General features: G+C 48.1%; 1 protein-coding gene across 2 annotated transcripts in view; it reads right to left on the reverse strand.

Moving 5' to 3' along the window:
• Window positions 1-24,555, reverse strand: part of TEKT3 (tektin 3) — a 52,191-nt gene that overhangs the window by 7,690 nt on the left and 19,946 nt on the right. The window contains exon 1 of one of the 2 annotated variants that reach the window (XM_052808095.1): window positions 16,586-16,674. The exons of the other annotated variant lie outside the window; for it this stretch is intronic. The gene's annotated coding sequence lies outside the window, so the exon portion shown is untranslated. Of the gene's footprint in view, window positions 1-16,585; window positions 16,675-24,555 lie in introns of those variants that run through there. 2 annotated transcript variants of the gene reach the window in all.

A 24,555-nucleotide genomic window follows, 5' to 3' on the forward strand; every position in this document is an offset into this window, starting at 1 on the left:
GAAGACAATCTCACTCAGTAGGCTCCTGCACTTGCCTTACTTCTTACAGCAACACATGCAACTTATAATACAAACAGTGATGCACACAGCACCCACACATTGCCTGTACAGGCCTAAAACTCTTGAAAGCAAATCCCTTCTGACAGCATCCCAAGCATATGTATATATAAGGATTTGACTTTGTTGTTAGTATCTAGCATCAGCTCTTGAAATGCAGAGAGAAACAAATCATGGCTGCTAAGGAGAATGACAGATATTATGCCTTCATTTTCCTTAAGTCTGTCAATCCAGTGAAACTGTAGTAGCTGATTCTCTGCTGTTCATTTGTTTCTTTTGGCTGGCATATCTGCTGATCTTATAATACTTCAGATACAATTTTCTCTTTAAAAGTTCCATTACCAGCCCCATAGCTTTGGACACACAGCTGCTACCACCTCAGCACCATTTGTGGGCAAGGGACTCCATCCTCATCATCTCTATCTTCATTTGCATTAAATGCTCAAGTGATGAGTCTGCAGGTGAGCCTAGCTTTGCAGGACTATATCCAAATTTGAAAAAAACCCATCTATTTCAACCTAAAAAGAACAGCCATGTCTTGACTTGCAAAGGAAGAAAAATGCCTATGGCTCACACGATATAAAATAAATGTGCTTAGACAGGAGATATCCCACAAAGTCTTTTCAGAGTGGCTCATAAACGCCAGCCTTACAGTAACCCTAGGAGGAATGGCCACACAGGAAGATTTTGCTACCAATAACTGCATACGGCACTGTGGGTGCTATTCTCTTTTCAGATTGAGGTTATCCATCAATTATTATCAGAAATATAATGCAGAGGGCCACCAAAGGTACCTAACACACCTAATCTGAGGTATGTTGTGCTCAGTGTGAAGTTGTTGTGTGGGGTGTCACAACAAGACAGAATAAGTCCCCATGGCTGTTCTAGCCAGCTGCCATGTTGCAGGGACCTGTCCTTCCCCTAAAACCATCCTGTCCCCACTGCTCCCAGCCCAGCTTAAAGCCCCAGTGAAAGGTTAGGACACTGGTGTGCCACAACAAGATCCCTGCATGGGAGGGGGGTTTGACATGAAGCGTGTGCTAAATCCTATTTGTTACAGCATGAAATCAACTTTATTCCTTTAAAAATGTTCACATGATGTTCACATGAAATAAACTCACTTTTACTCTAGAAAAAGTATCCACAGAAGCAATCACATGACTAGAGGTTTAATTGCTCCTCCTGGGCTACCCTGATCACTTTGCACATGTAGGCAAGCTGATAGAGACTGGCTTATTTTTAAAATCATAAAACCCTTGGGAAAGAGAGTTTCTTTCCTTTTACTCACCTGTGCAACAAAGAATGCCTCTTTCTGGACAAGGGCAGGACCAAGGATTCACACTTTCCTACTGGAAAGCTTAAAAGGCGATAGATGGGAGACACACAGAAACAGGCAGGCTCTGCCTGTGAGCTGCTGTTACTGTACACCGATGGTAACCCTCTTTAATACCAGATGCTCGCAACCCGTTGACTCTCTTGGAGCCATGCCCATTTACACCGGGTGATGAGCAGACAACTCATTAAACTGCACGTTTTTCAACATCCAGGTATGGGGACAGGTGACCTAGAGACATTTTGCGTCACCGGTGCCTGTAACTGTTTGATGCATTCAGATGAACAGTGTCTTGAAATGCAGCTGTTAAATAAACGAATGGCAAATGCAGGAGAATAACAGGTCCTTTAGCTAGGGCAAATTGGAGAAAAATAGGGATGAGTCAGAGGGGAAAAGTGCACAGCCTGCAGCTGGGAAATCACTGAACTTTGAGGACTGTATTTTCAAGCCTTGCCCAATTTTGGCCATGCTGGCATGGGCTGCCCCAGTACCTGACTTGAGAGCAGCATAGCTGTGGGCACTGAGTCTCGCCCCAGGATCCAGCCTGGCCGAAGAGGCTGTGGGATAGGCAGCGGGAAACTCACACCCTCAAATTTAGCAAAAAAACTTTCACAAACACGACCCTCTGAGCCAGTTTGGCAGAATCGAGGACAAAATGTCTGTGCTCAGGTCCAACAAAAACCACTGTGTGTGCCGGTTCCCACAAATCAGTCATTTCAGCCCTTTTGTCCCTGCTAGGGATAAATGACTGTGCTTTCCCTAGCTCCACACCACTTATTTATACCTGAGAAACAGCATTCAGAGAGTGAGAGACGGCTTCCCTGGCTCTCACCCCTGCAAATAAATTATTCTCTTTCAGATGCTGACAGACACACGTTTAAGAAAGGGAGGAAAAAACCTTGGGAATGGACTGGAGTTACTTTTCCCTGCATTTCCAGCTGAAATAAATGCCCCTGCATCCCCCTCAGGATAAGCCATCCCAGGGTGACACTTTCTACCTCCCCTGAACATGGACACACGCTGGGAGCCGCCGAACACCTAGTTTGGGTATGTTTGGATGATGTAAGAGATATAGGGGGATGGGGAGGGGATTAGGAGAAATACCTGCTTTTTTAGTCCTCCCCTCCCAGTTAAGGCACACACTCACCCTTAGCTGCCTAGATGGAGGGTGCGCTCCGGAGACTTGGGGGTGCCCGGGGGGGCTGCTACTCACCACTGTGCTGTCGGTCTCGGTGGCAGTACTGCCAGGTGCTGCAGCATCCCCGGTGCCTGTGTCAGTGACACAGGGGAGTGTTGCCACGGGCACAGGGTGCTCAGTGACCGGGTTCTGCCTGGGCAACTCCCCGCAGCTGCTATGGCAACCTGATGCAGCCATTGGGCAACCCAGTGCTCTTGATGGGCAACCCAGGGCCACTCTTGGGCAAGAAAATGCCCTCACATAGCATCTTAGTTCCCGCCCTGGACAACCTACTGCCCTCGCTGGGCAACTTTGTGCAGCCCCTGGGCAACCAGGTGCAGCTGTTGGGCAACTCTTGAGCAGCTGGACAACACACCTAGTCATATGGTTTAGTTTTAGGTAGTCCGGCAAGGAGTAGAGAGTTGGGCTCAATGATCCTCATGGGTCCCTTTCAGCTTGAGACATTCTATGATCCTGTGAACTCAGTGCCCTCAGTGGGCAACCCAGTACCACCCCTGGGCAACTCAGTGCAGGCTCTGTGCAACCTAGTGCCTTTGCTGGGCAACTTGATCCCATTCCCAGACAAACCCTGGTGCCATCAGTGGGCAACCCAGTACAGTCCTTGAGCATCCTAGTGTCACACCTGGGCAACTGAGTGCCACCCATAGGCAAACCAGTGCCCTCATTGGGCAACCTGGTGCCAGCACTGGTGCTCCTGGGCCAGCCTGTGGCCAAGCAGAGGCCTTGCTGGGGTGGGTGGGTGAACCAGGGTGGGGGTGCTGGCACCCCAGGTGAGGAGATGCACGGTGTCCCCAGGAGCCTCACCACGGCACAGCCTGATGCAGGACCAGGGCATCGTGCACCAGTCACCCAGCAACATCGGTAATGTCTCCTGGGAGAGGGTCCTTCCCCATTTATTTCAGGCTTTAGCCTGAGAAAAGGCACTGGAACAGGAGGAGCCCAGTAGTGCCGGTGGTGGTTAGCACAGCCACTCCAGCTAACCCACGGGGGTTTCTCTCCAGCTTGTGAAAACACCCATCAGGTCTGCTGTGAGGACCTCTGTGTCCCACTTTATCCAGAGGAAAGATTGTCGTTTGCTTCATTTTACTGCTTTAGATTAACTGTGAGCTGTGTGGATGGCTCATCAAATACTCAGGCTGATACATCTGTCTTCTCATAGCCTTTTTCAATTTCCTCTCCTTTTCCCAGCTATCACAGCTGCGGACTGAGACTGTACCAAAATGTTTTACAGCTTCTTGTGAGGGCAGTGACACCCTGCCCCACTGCTTTCTGTGCACACACACACACAGAGCTGGCCTCCATGAGAAAGCCATGCCTCTGTTGCCAAAGATCTGAAATAAAAAATAACTCAAACTGTTTTGTGTATACAAAGTTTAGCACACTTTGATTTCTCTTTAAACACGCATCTTGCTTTAGCCGGCTGAAGAATCAGCTTAACCAAACTGAAATAAAAAGTTCAGCACACAAGTTGCTTTTCTATAGCTAAACCAGATAAAATAATTTCAATCAAAGCAAGCCAACCTCTGCCCCTTGGCAGGACACGCACACACCCTCGGACCAGTCCTGCTCTCTGGTCCTTGCACACTCCCAGCCTCCATCTACACCCGCTCTCGCTCCCTGCCTGGAGCTAATTTTGTTCAGATGAATCACTGCACGATGAGGGACACCACTAATTGTTGTAGGCAACCACATGGTTTTTAAAGTATTTGCTAAATTAAGCAATAATAATTAGATAATATTGTAAGTGGCCCACGGGTGCTCTGCAAAGCACACAGACCAGGACTTTCTGGGGAAGCACCCACAAGCACCACGATGCAGAGGGACAGCAGGGGACATCAAAATGGATGAAGCTTTGGTCCCACCATAGCACTTGGAGTGCCTTTTCAAGTGAAGGGCTAATGACATACCTAAAAGCTACAAAGTCAAGGAGGATTACCACGGGTAAAACAGTCAAATTTGCAAGCTAACTGACTCAAGCAAGAAGTTATCAACTGCACACAGTAAGCTGTCCCCAAACCCTCGTGCTCTGGGTACCACACCGAATTAAGTAGACTATTCACATCCCCTCCATTTATTCAAGTAATTAATCTGCATTCCTTAATTGTGACTACAACTCCAACAGCAGGAAATTCACTAAAATTGCAAATCTGCCACTCCTGGTTCTGGTGGGGCATATCCAGTTTTGATGGACATGTGAGAACACAGTTTGTCCCAAAGCCTTGACCATTTTAGCTCAGAGTCAAAAAAGAAAAACAAGGGTGAAAACGTGAGGCTGATGTTAAGCAGGGGTGCCAATTTTCAGCACGTCAGCTCAGGTTTGCCTAGTTGACTAAACTGGAATTTCAAGGGATACATTTAGATACCTAAGTACAAAATCTACTGCCAAAAGCTGTCAATCTTTCTGTCACAGCTCTACATTCTCGCTGCCTATTAATATAGCATTATGCTGGATCATAAGCTGCCCTTCTGAAAATAACCAGATCCAGATCTTTTATAGCATCCGTCATGAGTCTACATGTACCCATAACATTGCCCAGTCACAGTTTAACACCACTTTTGAATATTCCTCTCTCTCCTACAAACATTATACCTGCCTGAAAGGGATCAATTGTCTATTCAATAGCAGAGTAATTTTCAAAAGTCACATTAATTCATGGAGGATTAAAAGAAAATTAAACTGTGTGGTGCATCCCATGCTGTCATGCTGAAGGACAAGGATGCTCACAGGCAGCACACGCTCCCATCTGGCCCAGGGCTACTTCAGGGATTCAAACAGGTTTCAAGATTTTATCTATTTATGAAACCAAGGCTGGCTCCTAGGGACAAGCTGCACATACATGGGCATGGTCCTGCAGCAGGCTCCATCTGGCTGGGAAACACATGAGACTTTCCAGGGTTTTACTGGGTTTCCTGCATTCTGGTGAAAATTATGAGTTGATCATAAAACACAGAGTGCCAAGGACTCTTGAGGTGAGGCCTGGGCTGCTTTGATCTCTGCACATGGCCGGTGGAAAAAGATGGTTATGGCCATCACTGAGCCCCCCACTGCTACACCAGAGGCTGGGACTGGCAGGAGGAGGGCTGGGGGGTTCGACACTGAACCTGGAGGAGAGGGAGAGGAGGCTGAGCAGGTTGGCAAGGAGAAAGAACCAGCTTTGGACATGGGCAGCCACTGGAGATCATGTGGGGCTCTCCCTTTCTCTGCCAACTGCCTCTAGAAGAGCTCGCATCCTTTTTCCATGGTTGGAGAAGCTCAGGTGTTTGTGCCAGCTCCTCCACAGCCCCATGCAGCACTTGGAAGTGCCACCATCCTGCTGGTTGGACTTCTTAGAAAACCCAGCTCCCCAGTCTGCTGGCAGTCACCTCTCTGTGCTCTGCAGGCAGACAGCTGAGCCCCAGCAGGGCAAATACCCATGTATAAATAAGGGGCAATACCAAATTCAAATTTGTGGTTAATTCCAACTCATTTGAGTCACTTCCTCGGTATCCTTGAATGGCTACAAAAATGCAGTTCATCAACAGGTTGCCCCAGCAGGACCTGACTCCTCTCCCTTGCTCTGGTTTAAGGTGGGATGACCTCTGCAACATCCATAAGCCTGTAGTGGAGTAAATATAGAATCATAGAATGGTTTGGGTTGGAAGGGACCTTAGAGATCATCTAGTTCCAACCCCCCTGCCATGGGCAGGGACACCTTCCACTAGACCAGGTTGCTCAAAGCCCCATCCAACCTGGCCTTGAACCCTTCCAGGGATGGGGCACCCATGGCTTCTCTGTTCCAGTGCCTCACCACCCTCATAGTGAAGAACTTCATCCTAATATCTAATCTAAATGTACCCTCTTTCAGTTTAAAGCCATTATCCCTTGTCCTGTCACTACATGCCCTTGTAAAAAGTCCTTGTAAATATAGTATAAGGTAGGAAGGAATCAACCCACAGTTAATGCTGCAATGCAGCCGGAACTGTCTGCACGTGTTGGCAAAGGCTTGAGAAACCACCTTGTGCTGTCAGCACATCAGTATGTGCATTCCCATCCTGCACTCAGTTCTGACACAGGAGCTATTAATAGAAAAACTATTAAAAATGTGTGTTGTGAAACCTTTCCTTTCCCTGAGGTGGAAGCATGCTGTATGTATCCTGCTGCCCTGAAAGAGGCATGAGCAACAAACAGTCCAACTATTTTGCACAAATCAGTGACAGTTGGCTAAGCGTATCATTCCTTAAGTATGTGTTTCATGTGCTTTTTTTTTTTTTTTAACATTCTTGAGGGGTTTAGTGATTGTTTTCCCAGAACCTGCATATTCTGCCGAAGTTCACATCTCCTTTTCCGCCCTGACTTTTCTATCAATAAACTAAGGGGATATGTTTAAGCCAACTGCAAGTGCACAAGGGCAGGCTGCAGTGAGGGGAGGCAAAGCAAAACCTCTGCCCTGTCCTGCCCACCACCTCCTCATTTGCCAGGTGCAAAGGCAGGGGTGGCCATTCCCACCCCTCTCATACCCTCATCCTGATGGAGCAAATACATCCCACCTCCGGCCCTGCCTCAGAGCTGAGGGATTGGCTCTCATCTACAGGAAAATATTTCACCAAATTTCTCAAAGACACTGGGAAAATGATGGAGTTAAACCAGCGAGACCCGCCACGTGGAGACGCAAATGCCACTTTACCCTGACATACCTCTGTCCTCACACAAAATTTCCCTGGAGCTCAGGAGCTACACATGACATTTAATAGGAGCCCACTTGCCCCAGTTTGGCCTGTGGGGGACATGCTGAACAGGAGTCACCTCACCTAAGTTTAGACATTGCAACCTAAAAAATTTTCCTTTACAGTCAGTAGGAAGAAATAGGCCTCTCCAGAGGCCATTATCTGTATTATCTTAGATGACTTTTTTTACAATTAGGCAAACAGTGCAAGAGAAGGTGCATTTCTTCCATGTCCCATAAGAGATACACAGTGATACCTAGACTTGGACGTCTAACTGACCCAAGGCAGATGAACCGAGACTCTCTCAAAAACATCCTTAGTCCTTCACCAAGGCCAGACCTACTGAAAATCTTCCCTTGAAGTTTTGGTTTCCAAAGATAGAAAGCTTGGAAAATTGCCTCTAGACTAAAACGATCTTCACCTCCAAACATGAGGCTCTTAAAGAGAGAAACCAATGAAGAGATCAAAAGCAGACTGGCAGATGAATTATTCAGTCTAACCATAGTAGCATTTGATTGAGCTTTCCAAACAATAAATGTGGCATGAATAAATCATTACAAATCTCTCCTTGAGCTCTCATGATGAGTCACAACCACCAAACCACAGATGCTCAGGGCAGGCTGCTCTGCACATCCACAAGGTTAAGACACAGATAACTCATGTAATCACAGCAGTCGTGATCTCAGAAGATGTACTAATTTACTGGTGATATTCTCAGCAGTGCCCAAGGAACTATCGGAAATAAAACCCAGTGATTTTGGGGAGACCGTCTGTGTAGCCACTTCAATACACCATGGGCTTTGGCAGGGGGGAGTCTGGATTTTCCTCTGTACATTGGCCTCACCACGAAGTCCAAGGCTGTAGGGAGGGTGTGCTTTAAATTGCATCCAGCAAGCAAAGAGGTTGCTCACACCATAACATTCAATCAACTACACAAACAAATGGGCATACAAGCAAGTAGGAGACAGTCCAGACCCACTGAATCACAGTCATATAAAAGATCTAGACATTGGCATGAAAAAAGATGAACGCATGCCCAGAGCAGAGAATGCAGAGCATCACACTACATCTCTGGCTCCCTGGGACCTGCCAGGAGCCTGACGGGAGTTTTGTTCTTCCAAGCAAGTTCACACGAGGTCACATTTTGGGGTCACCTCCTCGGCACACAGAAAAGACCTTATGAAACCGTCCCCAGCTAGTTTTCCTTTGTATATCCCATCTTGCTGAAGCCCTTGATTTATCAAAGGTGAAACCTTCAAACCACCCCAGGGGCTGACTTCTTTCCAAGGAGGCGGCCAAGCAAAAACTGTTCAGAGCTGACAGCACTGTGGTCCGATAACTGATGGAGGGGGAAAAAGGGAAATGAAACCAGTTTCTCTATATTCACCTTGAAATATCCCACCCGTGAAAGCATTGGACCATGCGCTGTTTATTAACATCGCAACCAACCCCATTATTTAAACACGAACTTAAAATTGAGCCCCAGCATCTGAGATCTGCTGAGTAGAAATAGATGGCTCACGTGGTTGATGCTACGCACATGCTTTTGTGCTTAGCTGAAGTGAGTTATTGGTGGCCTCTCCATGCTCGTATACACTCCTCATTTCTGAGCCAGATGTGAAAGCAATTAGCACAATGGGATGACTATCTTTAAGTCTGTGGGGCTTTTTATAGGTTAGTGTTTATTTTTGGACCTACTTTCTTGAGGTGAATTTTGGCAGGCTGCTCAAGGACTGGTTTATGTCATGACTGGCTATTGTTTAAAGGTTTTTATTGCTTTGGCAAGGGCTTGGGTTGGAAAGGGAAGGGGAGAGTTATTGTATTTTTTTTTCTCTGTCATCATATTCAGGCTACTATTTCACAGACAGCAAAAGGATGACAAAGTCTGCAGAGCCGATAGGAACGACCTCAGCTTCTACCTCCTCAGGAAATAGTGAGGGCTGAATACAGTCCCGTTGCGGAAGTGCCCAGAAAGCTCATGTGGAAAAAAAAGCAGCCTTCATGGAAATTGCTTTTAAAAGGAAAGAAAAAAAAAAATACCTCTCTCCTCACTTTTCAGTTCCCCTTGCAGCACTGCCAGGGTGCTCTTTCCATGGTCATATAAAGACTCTTCCCAGTGGCAGTAAACTTTCACATTCCTCCGCACTGTCCTGCGGCACAAGGCCTTGGTCATCTTTTGCTGCTGTTCAGAAGGACATGGCCAGAGAGGAGCCTTTGCTGCAGAAAAGCCCCTGATTCCTGGGCTGTAGGGCTTGCCTACATGGGGAAATAATACCAAATAATCCCAACAGACCAGCTACTCCCGAGACTGCTGGAACTCCTGAAGAGAAAGGTCTGTGTAGCAGTTCCATCAGTGCAGCGTGGTGCTAGCAAGGCACTGGGGAGGTCTGTGGTACCCTTCCCTGCTGCTATCACACTTGTCCAGCTCAGGGGGAAGAAAAACATCTCCCAGTGCACAGTCACCTCAGTAAATACTCAGCAAATGTTCCTTGCAGGAATGGTTGCAGCAAACCTGCTGGGCACAGCATTGAGAGCCACTTGATGTTGCATTTAAGCTCCCAGAGTGCATCCGTTCTCTTTCTGCAGCAGCAATACCCCACGGCTGAGCCGTGAGCAAGGCTCTGCTGTGATACACGTGATACAGCTAGGTTTGGAAAAACACAGCCAGCTCAGGGAAAAAATATTCTAGATAAATAAGGCAAGACGTGGGTGTGCGGTGACCTGACTCCCCCCAGGCCAGGGGAGAAGTTGGCCAGTGCTCACCCCATCCTTTCTCCCGTGCCCTCTCTCTCAATGGGCTCAGGATACAACCAGCTCTTTGGGCTTGAGTGCGCAGATGAGAAAAAGCAGAGGGAACACCTGCTCTGCTCCATCCCCATACATCTGCCCAGGGGACCTCAGAGGCTGCAGCCAAAACACAACAATTTAGATGCTAGTTGCTTTTATTTGAACTTTCCAAAATACAAGTGGCCTTGGCTGGTCTGTCCCTAACATACACTCAAAATACGCTAAGTGCTTGTGACTACAATTTATTTTAAAACACCACCCAGACTGTGCTTGACTGATTTTAACACTTCTGCAAAGAGATCACCTACAGTGTTACTTCTGCTAAAAATGAAGCAATAATTCCACGTTTCAGTATCACTTATTATTCAGGACACTCAAGGGATTGTCTAACTCCAGGTGAAATTTCCTTTTATCAGATTTGGCCACTGAGAGCTCTGATCAGCATAAAGTGTGTGCTTAAGAGCCATTTCAATACGCGATATGAAAAACTCCAACTACATTTAATTGCTGGATAAGGACAACAAAGTAGTCTACCTTGCTTGGCCAATATTAGGCTGGAATTGGAGCCTGAATGAATCTGAACCATCTTTTCCTTTCAGAAAATTTGGCTTTCTTACCACATTTGTGACTGGCCCTTGTAGCTGTCCCAGCCCAAGCCAGGATGCCAGAGATGGATCTGCCAGCAAAGTATGGGATGAATTTGGATCCACTCCCAGTTGCAGCTTGTGACACTCAGGGCCCTCAGTGGTTTAGGTCAGCATCGCTCTCTGGTTTCCATACATCAGCAGCCGCTGGGGTTTGAGGATTACAGAGAATGTTTACTACTTCAAAACAAAGGGAAACCATGTCCATATAAAGCTGACAAATAATTAAGACAGCTGCAATCAGATTAGATCCTGTAAATTACTTGATATCATTTGGTAGATTTTTTTTTTTTGCTAGAAAGGGCAGATCAAATTTCCTAATAAAAACCCCTTTTTTCCTACCCCTGTGAGTGTCTTTCGTTGTGCATCTGTCCGCCCCTGTGACAAGCCAGCAAGAGGAGCATTTCTTTTCTGCCATGCCCTGCCACAGACCTTTAGAACTACCATTACGATTTCATTACATAAATATTTTGCCTGATTCTTTATCTCATATTACATGTAATTTTTATCCTTGGAACACTGTGGTCCACTTAGTCAGATGGAGTACACAGTGCCTGCTAAAGAAAATGGAAAAACAAGGTTGAATTGATGGGTTTCTTCCCCTGCAAGTGGCAAATATTTTCAAGCAATTTAAGCAAAAGGTGTTTTCTGATTGTATCCTGAGCAGCCTTCAGAAAAAGGTTAATTCTGGCATGCTTTGGAGAGATGAATGGTGCTGAGACTAATAGGTAAGAGGATGAAAGTCGTTGGGGTCTCTGCACACAGAACCCTCATAAAGGTTTGCTCCAAAACGCACTTACGGGCCGTTTTGGTTTGGGGTTTGAGTCAACAGCCGGGATTTTCACCTGCATCCCCAAAAGTGATGTGCCAACCTCTCAGTTTTCCTCTAAATCTCATGGCTTCTTCCTGAATCTTGCCTTACACAATTACAATACAAGGCACAAAGGCTTTGCATCAGTCCTGGGACACAGAGAGGGGTGAAGAGCAGTTGGGGAATAAGCAGCCTCCTCAGAGACGCAGCCCACAGGCTTTACACACAGGTACCACAAACCTGAGGACAGGACTCCTTATTACCACAAATTCCTCAAAGCCACCTCTCTGTTGGCCTGTGGGTATGCAGTAGGATTTGTTCTGCCACAGCTGCAGGGAGCTCTGCAAAACCCATCCCCGGGGTAAATTCCTTTGGATAACTGGCTGGTGCATGAAAAGATCTACAATGACCCCAAAGCCCCTTCCTCCATGTACCTCCCCAAGGCAGATGGGGGAAGCTGTGCCCCGTATCTGCACACCATAGGGGAATCATGAGGCTGTCCTCATGGAGACAGGCTCCAATTCTGGTGCTGGAGCCTCAGCAGTGTACCTGCTGCACAGGTCCTTCAGTCCTCACTGCTCAACTAAACAGAGATTTGCAAGCTGGGACTTGTACCCGACCCAACACAGACGGGCTATATGGTAGACCACCCATTCTGTACTTCAACCATTTTTTTTCCTAACCTGTATTAAAAAACTGCACATAAATGCTTTCTGCCTGAAACCATACAGCACTAACAGAAGTACAAGTCTTTCCCAGTAGCAAGACACTGATAACTGATGTTGACAAGAGCATTCTGCAGCCTCTTCCTTACTGTTTTGCACCTACTCCACAGCAGCTTTTCCTGTGACCTGAGAGCCAGGCTGGGCTTTCCCAGTGTCACCAACGGTGCTGAGAAAGAAAGAGTTGGACAGAGATGTGCCTGCACTCAGAAACTCATCATACAAGTGAACCTGAGGGTGGGCAGGAGGGACGCTGGTGCTGGTGAGCTGGAGGCAGAACATGGTCTACCTTCGCCCGTCAGTCATATGAAACAAAACAAACCACCCTGATTTCACCTTAGAACAATGAAAATAGATAAAAACTGATAAAGATAATGACACAAATAACAACCAGAAGAGATTTGCAATAAATCACGAAAGCCAGAAAAGTATGCCAGGAAACCTGCATTTTCCCACTCTTTGCCGAGAAATGATTTCACAATGTGCTTGCCCTGATCGTCCGCAATCACTAACACCTATAGGAGCTAGAGCACCTATGGAGATCAGTAACACTTGAGAAAGCAGTCACAAAACTCAGGGCTTTCAGTGGGGCCACTACTCGTCTGAGCACAGCGAGACCTGTGGGAGGTTTCTCAGCAATGCCGGCTTAGCAGCAATACCTGCTGGGGCTGGAGCTACGGGCAGTGACTCCTTAAAAAGAGATTTCTAGGCTAAAACAAAAAAAAAATGTTTATCCTGAGCCAAGTAGCTATAAAAACCCAGCACAGGAGTGTGGGGTCACACGCTTTGTTTGGAGGAGCCCTTCACACCCCCTTTTCAGGGACAAAATATAAGAAAGAGAGGCACAAATACTGGAAAAATGAATAATTTATCTATTGTGTTGCAGGCTACAGCTCTGCATGCAGATGGGCTCGTGTGAGGCTGGAGACCACGAGCACCGTGTTATCCCACCCTGGGGGGGCAAGGAGGGATATTTTCAGGAGCTCAGGAGAGCAGAGAGATTCCCGAGTACAACAGAGGCATTGGTGAATAAAACCTGGGCTCAGAGCGGGGGAAAAATAAATGGTGCGTGGCTGGGTGACAGCAAGAGCCAGGCATACGTGCTGTGGCCACTCCTCTGCTGTACAGCTCTGCTCCCTCTGACCGTATGTGCTGGGCCTGGTTTTTTTATTTTGTCTCCTGGGGGATCTGCAAGGGAGAAGTACGGAGGTAAAACTGACTGATCTCCTGCAGATGATTCCAAAAATACAGAAAAGAAGGGGACGGAGGGGATCAAAGGAGATAACCTGACACTTTCATGTCTTTGTTCTCCCAAACACACTTCAGCAGCTAGGCCTGAAAACAAGGGCAGGAGCATCACATGGATCAAAAACCTTTAGCTGCTTCTATCATAGAATGGTTTGGGTTGGAAGGGACCTTAGAGATCATCTAGTTCCAACCCCTCTGCCATGGGCAGGGACACCTTCCACTAGACCAGGTTGCTCAAAGCCCCATCCAACCTGGCCTTGAACACTGCCAGGGATGGGGCAACCACAACTTCTCTGGGCAACCTGTTCTAGTGTCTCACCACCCTCACAGTGAAGAACTTCTTCCTTACATCTAATCTAAATCTACCTTCTTTCAGTTTAAAGCCATTACCCCTTGTCCTGTCACTACATGCCCTTGTAAGAAGTCCCTCTCAGCTTTCTTGTAGGCCCCCTTTAGGTACTGGAAGGCTGCTATAGGGTTTTTCCCAGAGCCTTCTCTTCTCCAGGCTGGACAATCCCAACTCTCTCAACCTGTCTTCATAGGAGAGGTGCTCCAGCCCTCTGATCATCTTCATGGCCCTCCTCTGGACTCGCTCCAACAGGTCCATGTCCTTCTTATGTTGGGGGCCCAGAGCTGAACGCAGTACTGCAGGTGGGGTCTCACGAGAGCAGAGTAGAGGGGGAGAATCCCCTCCCTCGACCTGCTGGTCACGCTTCTTTTGATGCAGCCCGGGATACGGTTGGCTTTCTGGGCTGTGAGCACACACTAGCGGGTCATGTGGAGCTTCTCATCAACCGACACCCCTAGGTCCTTCTCCTCAGGGCTGCTCTCAATCCACTCATAGCCCAGCCCGTATTTGTGCTTGGGATTGCCCTGACCCACGTGCAGGACCTTGCACTTGGCCTTGTTGACCTTCCTGAGGTTTGTGCGGGCCCACCTCTCAAGCCTGTCAAGGTCCCTCTGGATGGCATCCCTTCCCTCCAGCATGTTGACCGCACCACACAGCTTGGTGTTGTTGGCAAACTTGGTGAGGGTGCACTAAATCCCGCTGTCCATGTCGCCGACAAAGATGTTAAACAGTGCCGGTCCCAAGACCGATGACCCCTGAGGAACGCCACTCATCACTGCTCTCCACTTGGACATCGAGCTGTTGAGTGCAGCTCTTTGAGTGCGACCATCCAGCCAATTCCTTATCCACTGAGGGGTCCATCTGTCAAATCCATGTCTCTCCAACTTAGAGACAAGGATGTCATGTGGGACAGCGTCAAATGCTTTGCACAAGTCCAGGTAGATGATGTCAGCTGCTCTTCCCTTGTCCACCAATGCTGTAACCCCATCATAGAAGGCCACCAAATTCGTCAGGCATGATTTGCCCTTACTGAATTGATATTGGCTGTCACCAATCACCTCCTTATTCTCCATGTGCCTTAGCATAGTTTCCAGGATAGCACTTATTCCTTTGGCACAGCAAACTCCAGCTGGCATCGCCCTCGCCAGCAGCACCCTGAGCAAAGATGCCCAAAAGGGCCATTTTTGTCACTAAAATGAGACCTTTGCATCCACACAGAGCAGAGAGCTGCAGCTCCAGGACCTATCGTTGAAGGTGGACCTCCTCCGCTGACGGGCACACAGCATGGACTCACAGAGGCATGTTTGAAGCTGTATCTCGGAGGAAGGGTTTTTTCCTCTCTCATCTCTGCAGAGGGTTTATTCCTTGGTGTGTGTGAGCAGCAGGAAGGAGGCAGCTCAGGCTGGACCAGCCCTTTCCGCAGCAGAAAGTTTGGCAGGAGCTCAGCTCCTTGGCTTGATTTTTCACAAACAAGCACCAAAGGGTTTCAGGTTTGCAGCCTGGTGGAGCTCACATTTTTCCACCTTATTATTTTTCCCTCTTTCCGGACCACGAGATTCAGCTCCTGGGGGCTTTTCAGGGTTTGTGCAAGCTATCTTTCAGATTTGGGTTTTTGTGGTTTCGTTACACCCACCTTGAGTTTTATTTGAGAAGGGCCCAAAATACAAAGCAAGTAATTGGCCAAACCCAGCGGGTTTTGCCTGGTTTTAGGCCAACATTTTTCAAACCCACCTGAATACATAAATCATCTCAGTTGTAAAGCTAGGCTATAAAAGTAGAAGCAGTTCATTCACTTTCTTATACCTTTAATACCATCACAGCAGGGAGTGATTCTGCCCCAAAATCACCTTTTTCTGTCCACTTAGTGCCAAGGGAGTCTACACAACCAGCTTGCATGGAGACACTTGCCCTAGATATGAACTAGGACAAATGACACCCTCCACCAAGCACATTGCAGCCCTCAGAATATTGTTTTTAAACTAAAGGTGCGATTCTGTAAAGCCAGTATCATGATATTTAAGGTCTGACACACGCTCCTGAAAAACTTGGGATTGTGCTATGTAGTGTTGAGTATCACCTGAGTCTGGTTATTGACTTCTGGGGGAAAAGCTCAATTCAAACACAACACCAGTGCCGCACAGAGAAAAGCTTCAAACACAGCTCCTGGAGGGGTATACCAGGAATAGGTATAATATATAGGAACGGGGAAGATGCAGCTTGCACCTCCGAGAGATGTTAAGCTCTCAGAATCTGAGGGTGTTTATAACTTGTGAGATTTAAATTCCACTGCCAGCATTGAAAGAAAGGAAATGAGGGCAGAAGGACTTGCCTGTGCCGTCAGTTTTTATTGTTTCGTTAGGACTTCCATGAGAATCAGTATTTTTCTTAAAGCCACAATTCCTGGTGTCGTAAGGCTATATGAGAAACTCATCTCTCGCTCCAAGATTCCTCTCTAAACCTCATATTTGCATAGAAAATGTGACCCCCAAAAGGGGAATATTAAAGTCAAAACTGTTCAAGTGATGCAAACCTATACTGTCTAGGGAAAAGGGGGTGGGACTACAGACTCCATCCATTCAATCTCTTTTGAACTTCATGGGACTTGGGGTATTCCAGCATTATTGCACTTTAAACCCAAAGAGACAGGAACAAAAGTCCTCCCTACCCCAGACATGCACAGCCGCACACAAAAGCCTTCCAGCTTGGTAGCCCCTGAATATAGGATAACTCACAGTGGAAGAGACTTCAGTAGGTCATGCCGCCCAACCTAATTTTTTCCATGGGACACCTTCGCTTCTCTCTGCCAGGACACGCCGAGCACAGCTGGGGCATCCTCTCCTTGCTCCAGGACGCAGCACTGTGGGTGTGCACCCTCCCCAGCTGGACGATGGGCTCTGACAGCAGCAGGGTGGAGGATGCCAACGCGTGTCCACTGCAGGATGGCTGGCAGGTCTCTAAGGAACAGCTCCATCAACCCAAGGAGCCGGTGAGCTGCTCTGGTCCCTGTCCAAGGGGCCGTTGGCAGCTCCAAGCCACCTCAACTCTCTTGGATGCGCCAGGGGCAATCACCCGCAGTCAGAGTTGAAACCCATCACTTTGCAATTACAGTCTGGCTATTTAGGGAAAGCACTTCTTGTTTCCCCCGACCCTTTTTCCTCCTGACGGCATCCTGCCCCGCAATGGGGAAGGGCTATTCTTAGAGATGTCTATTTTGGGTTGGAATGCTGGAATTAAGATCCTTCCTTCCTTTAAAGAAAACATGCCAAACGATATTTAGAAAGCTTCACCCCAGTTTGAAGGCTATATTCTGGCTGCTGAGTAAAGCAGATTTATTTGTTAGCTTAACATTTACCAGGGGCTGTGACGTGCCCTGCCCCACTGCCCCAGCACCAGGACCACCCAACCACTCTCCTGAGGCTCTGGGAAGTTGGGTGATATGTCCTTTAATGTGCCGAGTAGCTGCCACAGGGTTTATTCATTCCCTCTTTCTTGGCAATGCTTTATATCAGCTTCAAATAGGTTTAGTAAAATATTTTCCATCAAAACCTTTTTTGACAGAAAACAGCTTTTGGACACAATGGAAACTTTTGTGGAGAAGAAAAATTAAAATAAAACCTGCTCAGCTGATGTTGGAGACCTTTATTAGAAACTCAAAATTGTTTTCCTCCTTGAAAAGTTTTTGGGAAGGTACTGCTGATACAAAAGAGGCTATTTTTTCAAGGTGACTACAAGTTTGTTGTGGAATTACCAGAACAGTTCTCATGCAATTATCACTCCTGGACCAGGAATCACTTGTGAGTGGGTGAATCTGATAGCAGCAGCTCCCAGGCAGAGCTGGGAGCGGACCCTGGGGACGTCTCTTGGCTTTACAGCAGTGTTTGCTGCCCCAGCACAGGTCCCCTGCCCTCTGCAGAGATCAGGCAGGAGGCTGGAGGAAAGAGTCCCACCAACTGCTTTTCCCTCCAGGCTGGACCATGCTGTCACAGGCTCAGGCACTGCAGCCTCCAGGCTCTCCTACCCCATCCTGGGGCAATAAGGCAACTCTGTTCCTTCTGCATAACACCACTCAAAGCTTAAACCGAGGATGAAATGCACGTTTCCTCCCTAATGCAGGTTGCCCCCAGGGCTACAGGTTGCCACAGGGCTGCATCCTAGATGCTCAAAGGTGTCTCGAATGCCAAAATAAACGTGGCTTTTCACAGATAACAATGCAATAAGATTTCTGGAAAACTGCATAAAATAATATGTATTCACCTTGCCTTTCAAGTCTATTATTCCGAGGACCTGGAAAGGTCGCTAGTTTTATACAGCAGCTGAGATGCTGAGGTAGCCACAGGACTCCCAGATCCTGGGACTTGAAAGAAACAAACCCAAACATCTCAGTGCTTACCATAAAATCAAATTAGCTGGTAATGAAACCTTCCTTTGAAATAGCTAGAAGAAATTACATGGCAGAAACTTGGAGGCAGCAAGTTTTGGACCAAGGAAGCAGCTCTGTTTGCACAGGGACTGTATCAAACTGCCATGTTTCCTTCACAGAAGCCTCCTCTGGTCCCCGTGCAGCTGGCTCAGCACCCATCCTGTAACGTGGCAGCTGGGGCTTGCCTGGCCCCAGCAAAGCCCTGGCCCTGTGCAGTACTGGGGGACCCTGGGCTCTCACTCCTACCCTCCTCCACATTTTCCCTTTCCAACAGCAATGCCAGTGCAGCAATTTTTCTGGAAACCTTGAAAATAAATTCTTGCTACTGCCTCTTTCTCACCAGGTGCTGGCGAGACCCAGTGCAGGACAAGCACACTGAGGCTGTGGGTGCCTCCTGCATGCTCCCCGTCACCGGACAACGTTCAGCCGAGATGAGTAACCACCACACACATCTTCCCAGGGGTCCCCCGTGCAAACCAGCATGAACTGCTGCTACCTCACTTGTACGCACGCACACTCTACAAGGATTTCAGTATTTTGCTAAACGAAGCAAACGAAAGCTGATTCTGGCTTCTGGCAGCAACAGCACCGTTATTACTTTAGCAGCCGCAGGCTGAACATTTGCAAGGCAGAGCCAAGAGCCACGACGAGCTGTTGGGCTCTTCAGCCCACGTCAGGGTTTTGTAGCGTTCAAACTGGGCCTCTACGAACACACAGAGCTACGGCGTCCTCCAGCCCCGCAGGGTCCGAGACACCCACCGCCCCCTCCACCAGCAGACCATGACCGTCCATCCCCAGGCACTGTGAGACGGGCATCCTCCTTTGCTCCACGTCCAGCCTGGGGATGTGACATGACATTAAAGCAGTGGTGTTATCCCAGGTTTCCTCTAAGTTATCTCCTATTATATCTGACTCTGATGAATAATTAACACAGACTACATCCTGAGCAGAGCTGGCCGGGAACTGCAATTTCCATTACTTGGGAAATCCCGACATTAAGGGAGAGATTGATTCTGATTCTGCATAAAAAGCTAGAATTCTTGTGTTTGCCAAGAAACAACACTTCCTCCCAGCAATCAATTTAGGGCCATTACAGTGTGAAACTTCAGTGACTCTCTTCATTATGCCTTTTGTTCCTATGCATTTCTTAAATTATGCACTACATGCGTGTGGAATTATACAATCTATAAAGACAATACAGTATTAAAATTTACGGCCTACATTACATGAAATTAATTTAAGTGACAGAACAGAAACATTCTGCTTCTGCTGGAGTTTTGATACTGTCCAAACAAAATATTTCAACTTCTTTTTTGCTGCTGGAAAATGTTGTTGGAATCAGCACATTTCTACTACATGGCTCAAGTTCAATTAACCTGCTTTTTCATATGGAAAGTTAGACTGAGAATAATTTTTCAGTGGCTTTAGTAACTGAGATACTCCCATCCTACTCATCCCCAAAACACCCTCACCTATCTTTTATTTGTTGATGTTAAAATGCTGTGCCAACAGGTAAGCAATGAAGGCAGAAACTGATACCATGTTTTTCCAGCCTTATACTCCAATCCTTAAAGGTGGCACAAAAAGGCTACTGAGAGGCTCAGAGCAATTTCATCCCCATTCATTTCTCCATAGGCTACTCTAGATTAAATAACTAACTTCTGCTAGGTCTGACGGGCAAAATCTCTACTTCTCTATGCCAACAAAACATGCAATAGGCCTTTTACGTGACTTGACTGTACTGGATGCAATGTGATGAGAAATATGTATGTATCGACATATAGATAGATATACATACCCACAAGATCTTTTGAATACTTTGATTTCACAAGGAGACATGGGGGGAAAAGGGAGTGCAGAAAGAGCAGAGTCATTGAGGGGGATTTGCTGCACTTTGGGATCCTGAGGATACAAAAGATGATGAAAGCCACCTCTGAATGGAGTGGGACTGCAGGCTAATTAGTTGCAGTGACTGAAAATGCTACTTCTGTTTGCTCTACAGCACCTGGTGCTTGGTGCTCGCTCTGCCTTCAAAGGGTTTTCAGTAGCAAATGCCACTTTGTCAGAAACACTCCATGGACAAGAGGGGAGGGCAAATCTTTTGAGGGCACCAGGAGGTATCTCGGTGTCTCCTTCAGGGCTCAGGTGGGCCCCTGGGGCTCGTTTCTGCAGGACAGCACAGGTCTTCCTGCCCCTGCCCTCTGCCATGAGGGCCTTAACATCCCACACCGACCTATGCATTACAGGCCTTTTTACAACAACAAAAATGCTCTTTTTTTCCAGCAACTATTGATATTTGGCACTCAGAGAGCTACATTTTTCACCACCTCCAAAACAAGCTGCCTTTCAAGTAATGCTCTTGGTATTTTACCCCTGGCAGCCCATTGCCCATGACCGCAACATGGGCCTCATCTGCAATGAGAAGACCCACTACCCCTAAAAACCAAGAATGATGTTTCCAAAAGCACCTGTGCAACAGCTGGTGCGCAGGATGGGGTAAGCCACAAGGCAGATCTGCACCCTCCCCTGGGCTACTCTAGGGCAGATGGGATTTTGCCAGAGGATGCCAGACCCCGGGCCCCTGCATCGAGCATCACCGAGCCAGCCAGGCACCAATGGTGCAGAGTTCAGCAGAGGCATTGCACTGGGACCCTCTCACCAGCTAACATGCTACATGGTCTCCGCAGGCTTGACGGCTCAATAGTGACCTGTGTGTCTGTCTGTCAGCCTCAGCCATTTGTAAAGCTCCCTAGTAGCAAGATCCAGACATTGCACTTAAAAAAAAATTACATTAGGCTGGATTTGTCAGGGTCAGGTTGAGCGAAGCCAGGCCAGGCTGGTGCCTTCCAGGAACCACCCTGCAGCACAACCCATCCATCCATCCCACTGACGTGCCTGCTTTGCCCCTTCCCCAGCCACGGGAGATCTTCCTTCTCAGCCTGCGGCTAAATCTTTATCTTTTGCAGGAACCAAGTATGGGTTTGGTTTTCTGCAACTTATTGCAGCTGCTGACAGATATTCCTGCATTAATCCTAGGGAATGGAGAACTGGGAGCCACTCTCCAAGGTTGGGTTGATTTGGGTGCAGCCCAAACACAGCAGCACTATGCCAGCTCACAGGGACACATTGCCCGCGTAGATTAGCTTGGTGACCAGCCAGCCTGAAAATGGAGACAAGGATGGAGTGCAAGGCAGGGCCCAATCCTGCACTGCCTCTAGGAAAATCACATTTTGCAGCAAAGGCAGGATAAAAGCAGCCTCTGCCTTTCTGCACATGGAAAGATGCCTGCAGCCCCCAAAGCAACAAACAGCACAGCCCCAGCAGGGCAGCACTGTGAACCCAGGCATAGCTCTTAACCAGGTGAGGAGCGCAATGTCCAAGGGTTTTTATAAGCAACCTATGAAAATAGAAACATTGGCACAGAGCTTCACTCGGACGCAGTCAGGCCTGCACACTGCGGTGCCAGGGAGCTTGCTGAAAGGCAATGTGGTCGGATGTACAAGAGGCAGTGGCCCAGCCTTGCTCATCCCAACAGCTAAACCCTTCCCTGGAAAGCTTCCAAAAAGAGAAAAGGGAGCTGACACACAGCATGAAAAATGTAAAAGCTAATGGCCACGCTTTGGCAACATTATAATCAAATAAAAACATGATGGACATTGTTAGGCAAACACAGCCAGAGACATTGCTATGAGCCCCACCTGCAATAAAGCCTAATCTCAGGACTAGAGAGAGCTTATTTTGAGGGCTCATAAAGTGCCAGCGTATGTACAAAACACACTGTAAGGGCTTGGGAGCAATGCCAGAGCCAATGTCACTTTTACCTTTTGTGCAGAGAGGAGTTTTGCCCCGCTGAGTTCCCCTCTGCCTGCTCAGCGTGCTCTTCAGGAACGACAGAAAAACACTTCCAGCAGAGCACTCCCCACGCTGTGGCTGCCTGGCCCCTGCTTTGGCTTGATGGATTTTTAAACATAGAAACAAAAGAGCGCATCACCCTGACCCTCCCTCCTCCCCACGGTGAGGACACATGTCCTAGTGAAGGGGACCGCAGCGAGAGGTTTACGCGGGGCTCTCACGTTCAGATCTCAGCAGCCCATCTCTGCGCAGAGGCGGTTTTTAATAACTGAAGCAGCATCTAGGGGCTCTGAGAGCCCCAGCATGGTCAGTCTGGCACAGAGCGAGCTCATCCATATCAAGAAGTTCTCTGCTGTTGTCTAAGCCCAGCCACCTCCGCAGAGACCCCTCTGCCCGCATGACACAGCCACCCCTTTCCCGTCCCCTCGCAGTAGACCTGCAGGCGTGGGCGCACCCAGCCAAGCCACCAGACCACGTACCCATGGGCTGGCTCTCTGGTTCTTGCACACACTCACTTTATTTCCATATATGTGGCTTTCTGCAGCCAATGCCTTCCACTTCTTGAACCACAATGCAAAAACCTGAGTGTTTGCGAAGGGAGCCACTTCCAACATGCTTGGCACAAACTTCCCAGAGTGACTTAAACTGTCCTTGCCACAACCTGCACGTGATTTTGCTCCTTTTCCCTGGGAAAAGCCGCTGCATTACCCTAACTTCTTTTTGCATCCTTTAATTTCCAGAAAGCTGCCACTAAGTTGTTTCCTGCTGCTCCAAGTAGCGGTGTTTGGGGATTAAAACAGGCTGCTGAAGTGTTCCACAGTCCTGGTGAAGTCACAGCACATGGCTGTGGGATGCTTGTGCCATTGCTCAGGCCATCCACAGCAGTACTCTGCTATGTATGATCTCCACTGGGCCACGGAGCCAGGAGGAAGATCACAGCAACCTGCCCAAATGCGCTGGCACAGAGATAAAGGAAATAATGCTGCCTCAGCAAAAACTGTAGGTAAAAAAAAAAAAAATCTCAGAGCAAGGAGTGCTGCTGAATCATCAGACACCGGGGAGCCTGGTAAACATGACAGCAGTAGATAGCTGGTGAGCACAGGGTATTTTTGCTTAAGAAAACTCCTTGGAATTTCAGGTAGCATTATTCAAGGTAGACTTGAGTGAACAGCCCTCTGTATTTGAGAAGGGGAGGAGGAGGAAATGCTTTTTCCAGGCAAGCTCTTGGCATGCCCCAAATATGCCTTTTAAGTAGAACAGCACGAGAAAAGATAAATCTAAGTCCTTTGCAAATATGCTAGGAGTGTCTGCAGAGCACACAGCAGAAACCGCTGGGAGCGTTTGCATGGGGCCTGGGAAGGATCAGCACAGCCGTGCACAGCACCGCACAGAAGCAGCTTTTGTTGCAGCAGCAATTAGCGCATTCCTGCAGAGCCCCGGGGCCCAAAAGAAGAGGCATCCCTTGTCCCAGCCTCCAGCCCCATACTCCTGCTGAAAAAGCTAAGCCAGTGTGGGGGGATGATGGATGGCATTCCAAAAGCAGGCTCAGGATGCTGCCTCTGCCAGTGAAACAACTCTGGGAACATGAGGAGGACACAGCGACAAAGCATGGGGGAGCATCCACAGCTGTGCTGGGGAGGGAGGGATGACACGGGGCTCCATAGGGACAGAGCCCTGCCTAGCCAGCCCTTGATGGAAAAGTGGGGTTCCCCTCTCCTACCTTGGGCCACCTGCAGTGAAGTCTCACGTGTCAGCTGGTGGCCCAGTCCCCAACGTCTCCCATCCTGGTAGTGTCCACCAGGAGACACTTGGTAGGTGTCTAAGAAATGGATAGAGGTACCGGTCTCCTTCCAGTGACTATAAAGTGAGTCCAGAAGGGTAGCGTGGATGAGACATCCAGCTCTGAGGTAGCTAAATCAGAAATACTTCATCCCTCTGTGCATTTAATGTCATCATATAAGGCAGCACCCTCCCACAAGCACAGTGCACTGCTTTATCTGATGGGTGCAGGAGGTCCCAGTCCTGCCATGCACTCAACACATCTATTTGACAACAAACACAGCGGGACTCCCACTGTGCCCAGCAGAACCAGTCTCTGGTGTAAGTGGAGCTGCTTGCAGAGATGAGATCAGGCAAAGGGCCGGGGGGTTCTGAGCTGCTAACGCAGAGCCCTGCCTCCAGAGGCTGGAGAGAGATCGTCTGCAGAACGTTTAGGAATCCCCAATGGAAAGCATGTAGAAATGCACTTCAGGGTGGAAAATATTATGAAGCCCAAACTCCTAGTGTAACTGAAGATGCTCTGGTTAAAAAGACACATATTTGGCTTCTACTTACCTACAGTATTAGTGAAAAAGGGGGGTTTTCTTCCGCTGGGAGGTGCAAACCCTGTACCACCCTCCCCTCTGACACGCACACAGCCAAGTGCCAAGC

The sequence above is a fragment of the Harpia harpyja genome, chromosome 14 (genome assembly GCF_026419915.1).
Source record: "Harpia harpyja isolate bHarHar1 chromosome 14, bHarHar1 primary haplotype, whole genome shotgun sequence".
Classification (NCBI taxonomy): Eukaryota; Metazoa; Chordata; class Aves; order Accipitriformes; family Accipitridae; genus Harpia; species Harpia harpyja.